Below are 12,504 nucleotides of genomic sequence, written 5' to 3'. Positions count from 1 at the left end.
AGGAAATGAACCGTTCTAAACAACATCACATAGTGTAGGCCTATTTCTCCCACTGTGTCAGGAAATGAACCGTTCTAAACAACATCACATAGTGTAGGCCTATTTCTCCCATTGTGTCTAGGAAATGAACCGTTCAAAACAACATCACATAGTGTAGGCCTATTTCTCCCACTGTGTCTAGGAAATGAACCGTTCAAAACAACATCACATAGTGTAGGCCTATTTCTCCCACTGTGTCTAGGAAATGAACCGTTCAAAACAACATCACATAGTGTAGGCCTATTTCTCCCACTGTGTCTAGGAAATGAACCGTTCTAAACAACATCACATAGTGTAGGCCTATTTCTCCCACTGTGTCTAGGAAATGAACCGTTCTAAACAACATCACATAGTGTAGGCCTATTTCTCCCACTGTGTCTAGGAAATGAACCGTTCAAAACAACATCACATAGTGTAGGCCTATTTCTCCCACTGTGTCTAGGAAATGAACCGTTCAAAACAACATCACATAGTGTAGGCCTATTTCTCCCACTGTGTCTAGGAAATGAACCGTTCTAAACAACATCACATAGTGTAGGCCTATTTCTCCCACTGTGTCTAGGAAATGAACCGTTCTAAACAACATCACATAGTGTAGGCCTATTTCTCCCACTGTGTCTAGGAAATGAACCGTTCTAAACAACATCACATAGTGTAGGCCTATTTCTCCCATTGTGTCTAGGAAATGAACCGTTTAAAACAACATCACATAGTGTAGGCCTATTTCTCCCACTGTGTCTAGGAAATGAACCGTTCTAAACAACATCACATAGTGTAGGCCTATTTCTCCCATTGTGTCTAGGAAATGAACCGTTTAAAACAACATCACATAGTGTAGGCCTATTTCTCCCACTGTGTCTAGGAAATGAACCGTTCTAAACAACATCACATAGTGTAGGCCTATTTCTCCCACTGTGTCAGGACATGAACCGTTCTAAACAACATCACATAGTGTAGGACTATTTCTCCCACTGTGTCAGGAAATGAACCGTTCAATCACATAGTGTAGGCCTATTTCTCCCATTGTGTCTAGGAAATGAACCGTTCAATCACATAGTGTAGGCCTATTTCTCCCACTGTGTCAGGAAATGAACCGTTCAAAACAACATTACATAGTGTAGGCCTATTTCTCCCACTGTGTCTAGGAAATGAACCGTTCAAAACAACATCACATAGTGTAGGCCTATTTCTCCCACTGTGTCTAGGAAATGAACCGTTTAAAACAACATCACATAGTGTAGGCCTATTTCTCCCACTGTGTCTAGGAAATGAACCGTTCTAAACAACATCACATAGTGTAGGCCTATTTCTCCCACTGTGTCTAGGAAATGAACCGTTCAATCACATAGTGTAGGCCTATTTCTCCCATTGTGTCAGGAAATGAACCGTTCAATCACATAGTGTAGGCCTATTTCTCCCACTGTGTCAGGAAATGAACCGTTCAATCACATAGTGTAGGGCCTATTTCTCCCATTGTGTCTAGGAAATGAACCGTTCAATCACATAGTGTAGGCCTATTTCTCCCACTGTGTCTAGGAAATGAACCGTTCTAAACAACATCACATAGTGTAGGCCTATTTCTCCCAATGTGTCAGGAAATGAATCGTTCAATCACATAGTGTAGGCCTATTTCTCCCATTGTGTCTAGGAAATGAACCGTTCTAAACAACATCACATAGTGTAGGCCTATTTCTCCCACTGTGTCTAGGAAATGAACCGTTCAATCACATAGTGTAGGCCTATTTCTCCCATTGTGTCTAGGAAATTAACCGTTCAATCACATAGTGTAGGCTTATTTCTCCCATTGTGTCTAGGAAATGAACCGTTCAATCACATAGTGTAGGCCTATTTCTCCCATTGTGTCTAGGAAATGAACCGTTCAAAACAACATCACATAGTGTAGGCCTATTTCTCCCACTGTGTCTAGGAAATGAACCGTTCAATCACATAGTGTAGGCCTATTTCTCCCACTGTGTCTAGGAAATGAACCGTTCTAAACAACATCACATAGTGTAGGCCTATTTCTCCCATTGTGTCTAGGAAATGAACCGTTCAAAACAACATCACATAGTGTAGGCCTATTTCTCCCACTGTGTCTAGGAAATGAACCGTTCTAAACAACATCACATAGTGTAGGCCTATTTCTCCCACTGTGTCAGGAAATGAACCGTTCAATCACATAGTGTAGGCCTATTTCTCCCATTGTGTCTAGGAAATGAACCGTTTAAAACAACATCACATAGTGTAGGCCTATTTCTCCCATTGTGTCTAGGAAATGAACCGTTTAAAACAACATCACATAGTGTAGGCCTATTTCTCCCACTGTGTCTAGGAAATGAACCGTTCTAAACAACATCACACAGTGTAGGCCTATTTCTCCCATTGTGTCTAGGAAATGAACCGTTCAAAACAACATCACATAGTGTAGGCCTATTTCTCCCACTGTGTCTAGGAAATGAACCGTTCTGAACAACATCACATAGTGTAGGCCTATTTCTCCCACTGTGTCTAGGAAATGAACCGTTCTAAACAACATCACATAGTGTAGGCCTATTTCTCCCATTGTGTCTAGGAAATGAACCGTTCAAAACAACATCACATAGTGTAGGCCTATTTCTCCCATTGTGTCTAGGAAATGAACCGTTCTAAACAACATCACATAGTGTAGGCCTATTTCTCCCACTGTGTCTAGGAAATGAACCGTTCTAAACAACATCACATAGTGTAGGCCTATTTCTCCCACTGTGTCTAGGAAATGAACCGTTCTAAACAACATCACATAGTGTAGGCCTATTTCTCCCATTGTGTCTAGGAAATGAACCGTTCTAAACAACATCACATAGTGTAGGCCTATTTCTCCCACTGTGTCTAGGAAATGAACCGTTCAATCACATAGTGTAGGCCTATTTCTCCCACTGTGTCAGGAAATGAACCGTTCAAAACAACATTACATAGTGTAGGCCTATTTCTCCCACTGTGTCTAGGAAATGAACCGTTCAAAACAACATCACATAGTGTAGGCCTATTTCTCCCACTGTGTCTAGGAAATGAACCGTTCTAAACAACATCACATAGTGTAGGCCTATTTCTCCCACTGTGTCTAGGAAATAAACCGTTTAAAACAACATCACATAGTGTAGGCCTATTTCTCCCACTGTGTCTAGGAAATGAACCGTTCTAAACAACATCACATAGTGTAGGCCTATTTCTCCCACTGTGTCTAGGAAATGAACCGTTCTAAACAACATCACATAGTGTAGGCCTATTTCTCCCACTGTGTCTAGGAAATGAACCGTTCAATCACATAGTGTAGGCCTATTTCTCCCATTGTGTCTAGGAAATGAACCGTTCAATCACATAGTGTAGGCCTATTTCTCCCATTGTGTCTAGGAAATGAACCGTTCAAAACAAAATCACATAGTGTAGGCCTATTTCTCCCACTGTGTCTAGGAAATGAACCATTCAATCACATAGTGTAGGCCTATTTCTCCCACTGTGTCTAGGAAATGAACCGTTCTAAACAACATCACATAGTGTAGGCCTATTTCTCCCATTGTGTCTAGGAAATGAACCGTTCAAAACAACATCACATAGTGTAGGCCTATTTCTCCCATTGTGTCTAGGAAATGAACCGTTCTAAACAACATCACATAGTGTAGGCCTATTTCTCCCATTGTGTCTAGGAAATGAACCGTTCAAAACAACATCACATAGTGTAGGCCTATTTCTCCCACTGTGTCTAGGAAATGAACCGTTCTAAACAACATCACATAGTGTAGGCCTATTTCTCCCATTGTGTCTAGGAAATGAACCGTTCAAAACAACATCACATAGTGTAGGCCTATTTCTCCCATTGTGTCTAGGAAATGAACCGTTCTAAACAACATCACATAGTGTAGGCCTATTTCTCCCACTGTGTCTAGGAAATGAACCGTTCAAAACAACATCACATAGTGTAGGCCTATTTCTCCCATTGTGTCTAGGAAATGAACCGTTCAAAACAACATCACATAGTGTAGGCCTATTTCTCCCACTGTGTCTAGGAAATGAACCGTTTAAAACAACATCACATAGTGTAGGCCTATTTCTCCCACTGTGTCAGGAAATGAACCGTTCTAAACAACATCACATAGTGTAGGCCTATTTCTCCCACTGTGTCTAGGAAATGAACCGTTCAATCACATAGTGTAGGCCTATTTCTCCCACTGTGTCAGGAAATGAACCGTTCAAAACAACATTACATAGTGTAGGCCTATTTCTCCCACTGTGTCTAGGAAATGAACCGTTCAATCACATAGTGTAGGCCTATTTCTCCCATTGTGTCAGGAAATGAACCGTTCAATCACATAGTGTAGGCCTATTTCTCCCACTGTGTCTAGGAAATGACCTGTTCTAAACAACATCACATAGTGTAGGCCTATTTCTCCCACTGTGTCAGGAAATGAACCGTTCTAAACAACATCACATAGTGTAGGCCTATTTCTCCCATTGTGTCTAGGAAATGAACCGTTCAATCACATAGTGTAGGCCTATTTCTCCCACTGTGTCTAGGAAATGAACCGTTCTAAACAACATCACATAGTGTAGGCCTATTTCTCCCAATGTGTCAGGAAATGAATCGTTCAATCACATAGTGTAGGCCTATTTCTCCCATTGTGTCTAGGAAATGAACCGTTCTAAACAACATCACATAGTGTAGGCCTATTTCTCCCACTGTGTCTAGGAAATGAACCGTTCAATCACATAGTGTAGGCCTATTTCTCCCATTGTGTCTAGGAAATGAACCGTTCAATCACATAGTGTAGGCCTATTTCTCCCATTGTGTCTAGGAAATGAACCGTTCAATCACATAGTGTAGGCCTATTTCTCCCATTGTGTCTAGGAAATGAACCGTTCAAAACAAAATCACATAGTGTAGGCCTATTTCTCCCACTGTGTCTAGGAAATGAACCGTTCAATCACATAGTGTAGGCCTATTTCTCCCACTGTGTCTAGGAAATGAACCGTTCTAAACAACATCACATAGTGTAGGCCTATTTCTCCCATTGTGTCTAGGAAATGAACCGTTCAAAACAACATCACATAGTGTAGGCCTATTTCTCCCATTGTGTCTAGGAAATGAACCGTTCTAAACAACATCACATAGTGTAGGCCTATTTCTCCCATTGTGTCTAGGAAATGAACCGTTCAAAACAACATCACATAGTGTAGGCCTATTTCTCCCACTGTGTCTAGGAAATGAACCGTTCTAAACAACATCACATAGTGTAGGCCTATTTCTCCCACTGTGTCAGGAAATGAACCGTTCAATCACATAGTGTAGGCCTATTTCTCCCACTGTGTCAGGAAATGAACCGTTCAAAACAACATCACATAGTGTAGGCCTATTTCTCCCACTGTGTCTAGGAAATGAACCGTTCAATCACATAGTGTAGGCCTATTTCTCCCACTGTGTCAGGAAATGAACCGTTCAAAACAACATCACATAGTGTAGGCCTATTTCTCCCACTGTGTCTAGGAAATGAACCGTTCAATCACATAGTGTAGGCCTATTTCTCCCACTGTGTCAGGAAATGAACCGTTCAAAACAACATTACATAGTGTAGGCCTATTTCTCCCACTGTGTCTAGGAAGTGAACCGTTCAATCACATAGTGTAGGCCTATTTCTCCCACTGTGTCAGGAAATGAACCGTTCAAAACAACATTACATAGTGTAGGCCTATTTCTCCCACTGTGTCAGGAAATGAACCGTTCAAAACAACATTACATAGTGTAGGCCTATTTCTCCCATTGTGTCTAGGAAATGAACCGTTCTAAACAACATCACATAGTGTAGGCCTATTTCTCCCATTGTGTCTAGGAAATGAACCGTTCTAAACAACATCACATAGTGTAGGCCTATTTCTCCCACTGTGTCTAGGAAATAAACCGTTTAAAACAACATCACATAGTGTAGGCCTATTTCTCCCACTGTGTCTAGGAAATGAACCGTTCTAAACAACATCACATAGTGTAGGCCTATTTCTCCCACTGTGTCTAGGAAATGAACCGTTCTAAACAACATCACATAGTGTAGGCCTATTTCTCCCACTGTGTCTAGGAAATGAACCGTTCAATCACATAGTGTAGGCCTATTTCTCCCATTGTGTCAGGAAATGAACCGTTCAATCACATAGTGTAGGCCTATTTCTCCCACTGTGTCTAGGAAATGACCTGTTCTAAACAACATCACATAGTGTAGGCCTATTTCTCCCACTGTGTCAGGAAATTAACCGTTCAATCACATAGTGTAGGGCCTATTTCTCCCATTGTGTCTAGGAAATGAACTGTTCAATCACATAGTGTAGGCCTGTTTCTCCCACTGTGTCTAGGAAATGAACCGTTCTAAACAACATCACATAGTGTAGGCCTATTTCTCCCAATGTGTCAGGAAATGAATCGTTCAATCACATAGTGTAGGCCTTATTCTCCCATTGTGGTCTAGGAAATGAACCGTTCTAAACAACATCACATAGTGTAGGCCTATTTCTCCCACTGTGTCTAGGAAATGACCGTTCAATCACATAGTGTAGGCCTATTTCTCCCATTGTGTCTAGGAAATGACCGTTCAATCACATAGTGTAGGCCTATTTCTCCCATTGTGTCTAGGAAATGAACCGTTCAATCACATAGTGTAGGCCTATTTCTCCCATTGTGTCTAGGAAATGAACCGTTCAAAACAAAATCACATAGTTAGGCCTATTTCTCCACTGTGTCTAGGAAATGAACCATTCAATCACATAGTGTAGGCCTATTTTCTCCCACTGTGTCTAGGAAATGAACCGTTCTAAACAACATCAACCTAGTGTAGGCCTATTTTCTCTCCCATTGTGTCTAGGAAATGAACCGTTCAAACAACATCACATAGTTAGTAGGCCTCATTTCTTCCCATTGTGTCTAGGAAATTGAACCGTTCTAAACAACATCACATAGTGTAGGCCTATTTCTCCCATTGTGTCTAGGAAATGAACCGTTCAAAACAACGAAATGAACCGTGTCAAAACAACATCACATAGTGTAGGCCTATTTCTCCCACTGTGTCTAGGAAATGAACCGTTCTAAACAACATCACATAGTGTAGGCTATTTCTCCCACTGTGTCTAGGAAATGAACCGTTAAACAACATCACATAGTGTAGGCCTATTCTCCCACTGTGTCTAGGAAATGAACCGTTCTAAACAAAATCACATATGTAGGCTATTTCTCCCATTGTGTTTAGGAAATGAACCGTTCAACACACACATAGTGTAGGCTATTTCTCCCAGTGTCTAGGAAATGAACCGTTTAACAACATCACATGTGTAGGCCTATTTCTCCCACTGTGTCTGGAAATGAACCGTTCTAAAAACACAAATAGTGTAGGCCTATTTCTCCCACTGTGTCTAGGAAATGAACCGTTCTAAACAACATCACATAGTGAGGCCTATTTCTCCCATGTGTCTAGGAAATGAACCGTTCTAAACAACATCACATAGTAGGCTATTTCTCCCACTGTGTCTAGGAAATGAACCGTTCAAAACACATCACATAGTGTAGGCCTATTTCCCCACTGTGTCTAGGAAATGAACCGTTCTAAACAACATCACATAGTGTAGGCCTATTTCTCCCACTGTGTCTAGGAAATGAACCGTTCTAAACAACATCACAAGTGTAGGCTATTTCTCCCACTGTGTCTAGGAAATGAACCGTTTAACAACATCACATAGTGTAGGCCTATTTCTCCCACTGTGTTAGGAAATGAACCGTTCTAAACAACATCACATAGTGTAGGCCTATTTCTCCACTGTGTCTAGGAAATGAACCGTTCTAAACAACATCACATAGTGTAGGCCTATTTCTCCACTGTGTCTAGGAAATGAACCGTTCAAAACAACATCACAAGTGTAGGCCTATTCTCCCACTGTGTCTAGGAAATGAACCGTTCTAAACAACATCACAGTGTAGGCCTATTTCTCCCACTGTGTCTAGGAAATGAACCGTTCTAAACCACATACCTAGGTAGGACAACATCACATAGTGTAGGCCTATTTTTCCCATTGTGTCTAGGAAATGAACCGTTCTAAACAACATCACATAGTGGAGGCCTATTTCTCCCATTGTGTCTAGGAAATGAACCATTCTAAACAACATCACATAGTGGAGGCCTATTTCTCCCATTGTGTCTAGGAAATGAACCGTTCTAAACAACATCACATAGTGTAGGCCTATTTCTCCCACTGGTCTAGGAAATGAACCGTTTCAATCCACATAGTGTAGGCCTATTTCTCCCACTGTGTCTAGGAAATGAACCGTTCTAAACAACATCACATAGTGTAGGCCTATTTCTCCACTGTGTCTAGGAAATGAACCGTTCTAAACAACATCACATAGTGTAGGCCTATTTCTCCCACTGTGTCTAGGAAATGAACCGTTCAAACAACATCACATAGTGTAGGCCTATTTCTCCCACTGTGTCTAGGAAATGAACCGTTCTAAACAACATCACATAGTGTAGGCCTATTTCTCCCACTTTGTCTAGGAAATGAACCGTTCTAAACAACATCACATAGTGTAGGCCTATTTCTCCCACTGTGTCTAGGAAATGAACCGTTTAAAACAACATCACATAGTGTAGGCCTATTTCTCCCACTGTGTCTAGGAAATGAACCGTTCTAAACAACATCACATAGTGTAGGCCTATTTCTCCCACTGTGTCTAGGAAATGAACCGTTCTAAACAACATCACATAGTGTAGGCCTATTTCTCCCACTGTGTCTAGGAAATGAACCGTTCTAAACAACATCACATAGTGTAGGCCTATTTCTCCCATTGTGTCTAGGAAATGAACCGTTCTAAACAACATCACATAGTGTAGGCCTATTTCTCCCACTGTGTCTAGGAAATGAACCGTTCTAAACAACATCACATAGTGTAGGCCTATTTCTCCCATTGTGTCTAGGAAATGAACCGTTCTAAACAACATCACATAGTGTAGGCCTATTTCTCCCACTGTGTCTAGGAAATGAACCGTTCAATCACATAGTGTAGGCCTATTTCTCCCACTGTGTCTAGGAATGAACAGTTCAAACAACATCACATAGTGTAGGCCTATTTCTCCCACTGTGTCTAGGAAATGAACCGTTCAAAACAACATACATAGTGTAGGCCTATTTCTCCCATTGTGTCTAGGAAATGAACCGTTCAAAACAACATCACATAGTGTAGGCCTATTTCTCCCACTGTGTCTAGGAAATGAACCGTTCTAAACAACATCACATAGTGTAGGCCTATTTCTCCCACTGTGTCTAGGAAATGAACCGTTCAAAACAACATCACATAGTGTAGGCCTATTTCTCCCATTGTGTCTAGGAAATGAACCGTTCTAAACAACATCACATAGTGTAGGGCCTATTTCTCCCACTGTGTCTAGGAAATGAACCGTTTAAAACAACATCACATAGTGTAGGCCTATTTCTCCCACTGTGTCTAGGAAATGAACCGTTTAAAACAACATCACATAGTGTAGGCCTATTTCTCCCATTGTGTCTAGGAAATGAACCGTTCTAAACAACATCACATAGTGTAGGCCTATTTCTCCCATTGTGTCTAGGAAATGAACCGTTCTAAACAACATCACATAGTGTAGGCCTATTTCTCCCACTGTGTCTAGGAAATGAACCGTTCAATCACATAGTGTAGGCCTATTTCTCCCACTGTGTCTAGGAAATGAACCGTTCAAAACAACATCACATAGTGTAGGCCTATTTCTCCCACTGTGTCTAGGAAATGAACCGTTCTAAACAACATCACATAGTGTAGGCCTATTTCTCCCACTGTGTCTAGGAAATGAACCGTTCTAAACAACATCACATAGTGTAGGCCTATTTCTCCCACTGTGTCTAGGAAATGAACCGTTCAAAACAACATCACATAGTGTAGGGCCTATTTCTCCCACTGTGTCTAGGAAATGAACCGTTCTAAACAACATCACATAGTGTAGGCCTATTTCTCCCACTGTGTCTAGGAAATGAACCGTTCTAAACAACATCACATAGTGTAGGCCTATTTCTCCCACTGTGTCTAGGAAATGAACCGTTCTAAACAACATCACATAGTGTAGGCCTATTTCTCCCACTGTGTCAGGAAATGAACCGTTCTAAACAACATCACATAGTGTAGGCCTATTTCTCCCACTGTGTCTAGGAAATGAACAGTTCAAAACAACATCACATAGTGTAGGGCCTATTTCTCCCACTGTGTCTAGGAAATGAACCGTTCTAAACAACATCACATAGTGTAGGCCTATTTCTCCCATTGTGTCTAGGAAATGAACCGTTCTAAACAACATCACATAGTGTAGGCCTATTTCTCCCACTGTGTCAGGAAATGAACCGTTCAAAACAACATCACATAGTGTAGGCCTATTTCTCCCACTGTGTCAGGAAATGAACCGTTCAAAACAACATTACATAGTGTAGGCCTATTTCTCCCATTGTGTCTAGGAAATGAACCGTTCAAAACAACATCACATAGTGTAGGCCTATTTCTCCCACTGTGTCAGGAAATGAACCGTTCTAAACAACATCACATAGTGTAGGCCTATTTCTCCCACTGTGTCTAGGAAATGAACCGTTCAATCACATAGTGTAGGCCTATTTCTCCCACTGTGTCTAGGAAATGAACCGTTCTAAACAACATCACATAGTGTAGGCCTATTTCTCCCACTGTGTCTAGGAAATGAACCGTTCAATCACATAGTGTAGGCCTATTTCTCCCACTGTGTCTAGGAAATGAACCGTTCTAAACAACATCACATAGTGTAGGGCCTATTTCTCCCATTGTGTCTAGGAAATGAACCGTTCTAAACAACATCACATAGTGTAGGCCTATTTCTCCCACTGTGTCTAGGAAATGAACCGTTCTAAACAACATCACATAGTGTAGGCCTATTTCTCCCATTGTGTCTAGGAAATGAACCGTTCTAAACAACATCACATAGTGTAGGCCTATTTCTCCCACTGTGTCAGGAAATGAACCGTTCAAAACAACATCACATAGTGTAGGCCTATTTCTCCCACTGTGTCTAGGAAATGAACCGTTCTAAACAACATCACATAGTGTAGGCCTATTTCTCCCACTGTGTCTAGGAAATGAACCGTTCTAAACAACATCACATAGTGTAGGCCTATTTCTCCCACTGTGTCTAGGAAATGAACCGTTCAATCACATAGTGTAGGCCTATTTCTCCCACTGTGTCTAGGAAATGAACCGTTCTAAACAACATCACATAGTGTAGGCCTATTTCTCCCACTGTGTCTAGGAAATGAACCGTTCTAAACAACATCACATAGTGTAGGCCTATTTCTCCCACTGTGTCTAGGAAATGAACCGTTCAAAACAACATCACATAGTGTAGGGCCTATTTCTCCCACTGTGTCTAGGAAATGAACCGTTCTAAACAACATCACATAGTGTAGGCCTATTTCTCCCACTGTGTCTAGGAAATGAACCGTTCTAAACAACATCACATAGTGTAGGCCTATTTCTCCCACTGTGTCTAGGAAATGAACCGTTCTAAACAACATCACATAGTGTAGGCCTATTTCTCCCATTGTGTCTAGGAAATGAACCGTTCAATCACATAGTGTAGGCCTATTTCTCCCACTGTGTCAGGAAATGAACCGTTCTAAACAACATCACATAGTGTAGGCCTATTTCTCCCACTGTGTCTAGGAAATGAACAGTTCAAAACAACATCACATAGTGTAGGGCCTATTTCTCCCATTGTGTCTAGGAAATGAACCGTTCTAAACAACATCACATAGTGTAGGCCTATTTCTCCCATTGTGTCTAGGAAATGAACCGTTCAAAACAACATCACATAGTGTAGGCCTATTTCTCCCACTGTGTCTAGGAAATGAACCGTTCTAAACAACATCACATAGTGTAGGCCTATTTCTCCCATTGTGTCTAGGAAATGAACCGTTCTAAACAACATCACATAGTGTAGGCCTATTTCTCCCACTGTGTCTAGGAAATGAACCGTTCTAAACAACATCACATAGTGTAGGGCCTATTTCTCCCACTGTGTCTAGGAAATGAACTATTCTAAACAACATCACATAGTGTAGGCCTATTTCTCCCACTGTGTCTAGGAAAGGAACCGTTCAATCACATAGTGTAGGCCTATTTCTCCCACTGTGTCTAGGAAATGAACCGTTCAAAACAACATCACATAGTGTAGGCCTATTTCTCCCATTGTGTCTAGGAAATGAACCGTTCAAAACAACATCACATAGTGTAGGCCTATTTCTCCCACTGTGTCTAGGAAATGAACCGTTCTAAACAACATCACATAGTGTAGGCCTATTTCTCCCACTATGTCTAGGAAATGAACCGTTCTAGACAACATCACATAGTGTAGGCCTATTTCTCCCACTGTGTCT

General features: G+C 41.3%; 1 protein-coding gene across 1 annotated transcript in view; it reads right to left on the bottom strand.

The window, feature by feature from the left end:
* lrch2 (leucine-rich repeats and calponin homology (CH) domain containing 2) overlaps positions 1–12,504 on the bottom strand; it is a 93,274-nt gene that overhangs the window by 46,914 nt on the left and 33,856 nt on the right. The gene's annotated exons all lie outside the window — the stretch shown is intronic.

This window comes from Salvelinus namaycush, chromosome 26, assembly GCF_016432855.1.
Source record: "Salvelinus namaycush isolate Seneca chromosome 26, SaNama_1.0, whole genome shotgun sequence".
Taxonomy (NCBI): domain Eukaryota; kingdom Metazoa; phylum Chordata; class Actinopteri; order Salmoniformes; family Salmonidae; genus Salvelinus; species Salvelinus namaycush.
This window is presented reverse-complemented; position numbering and strand designations above follow the sequence as displayed.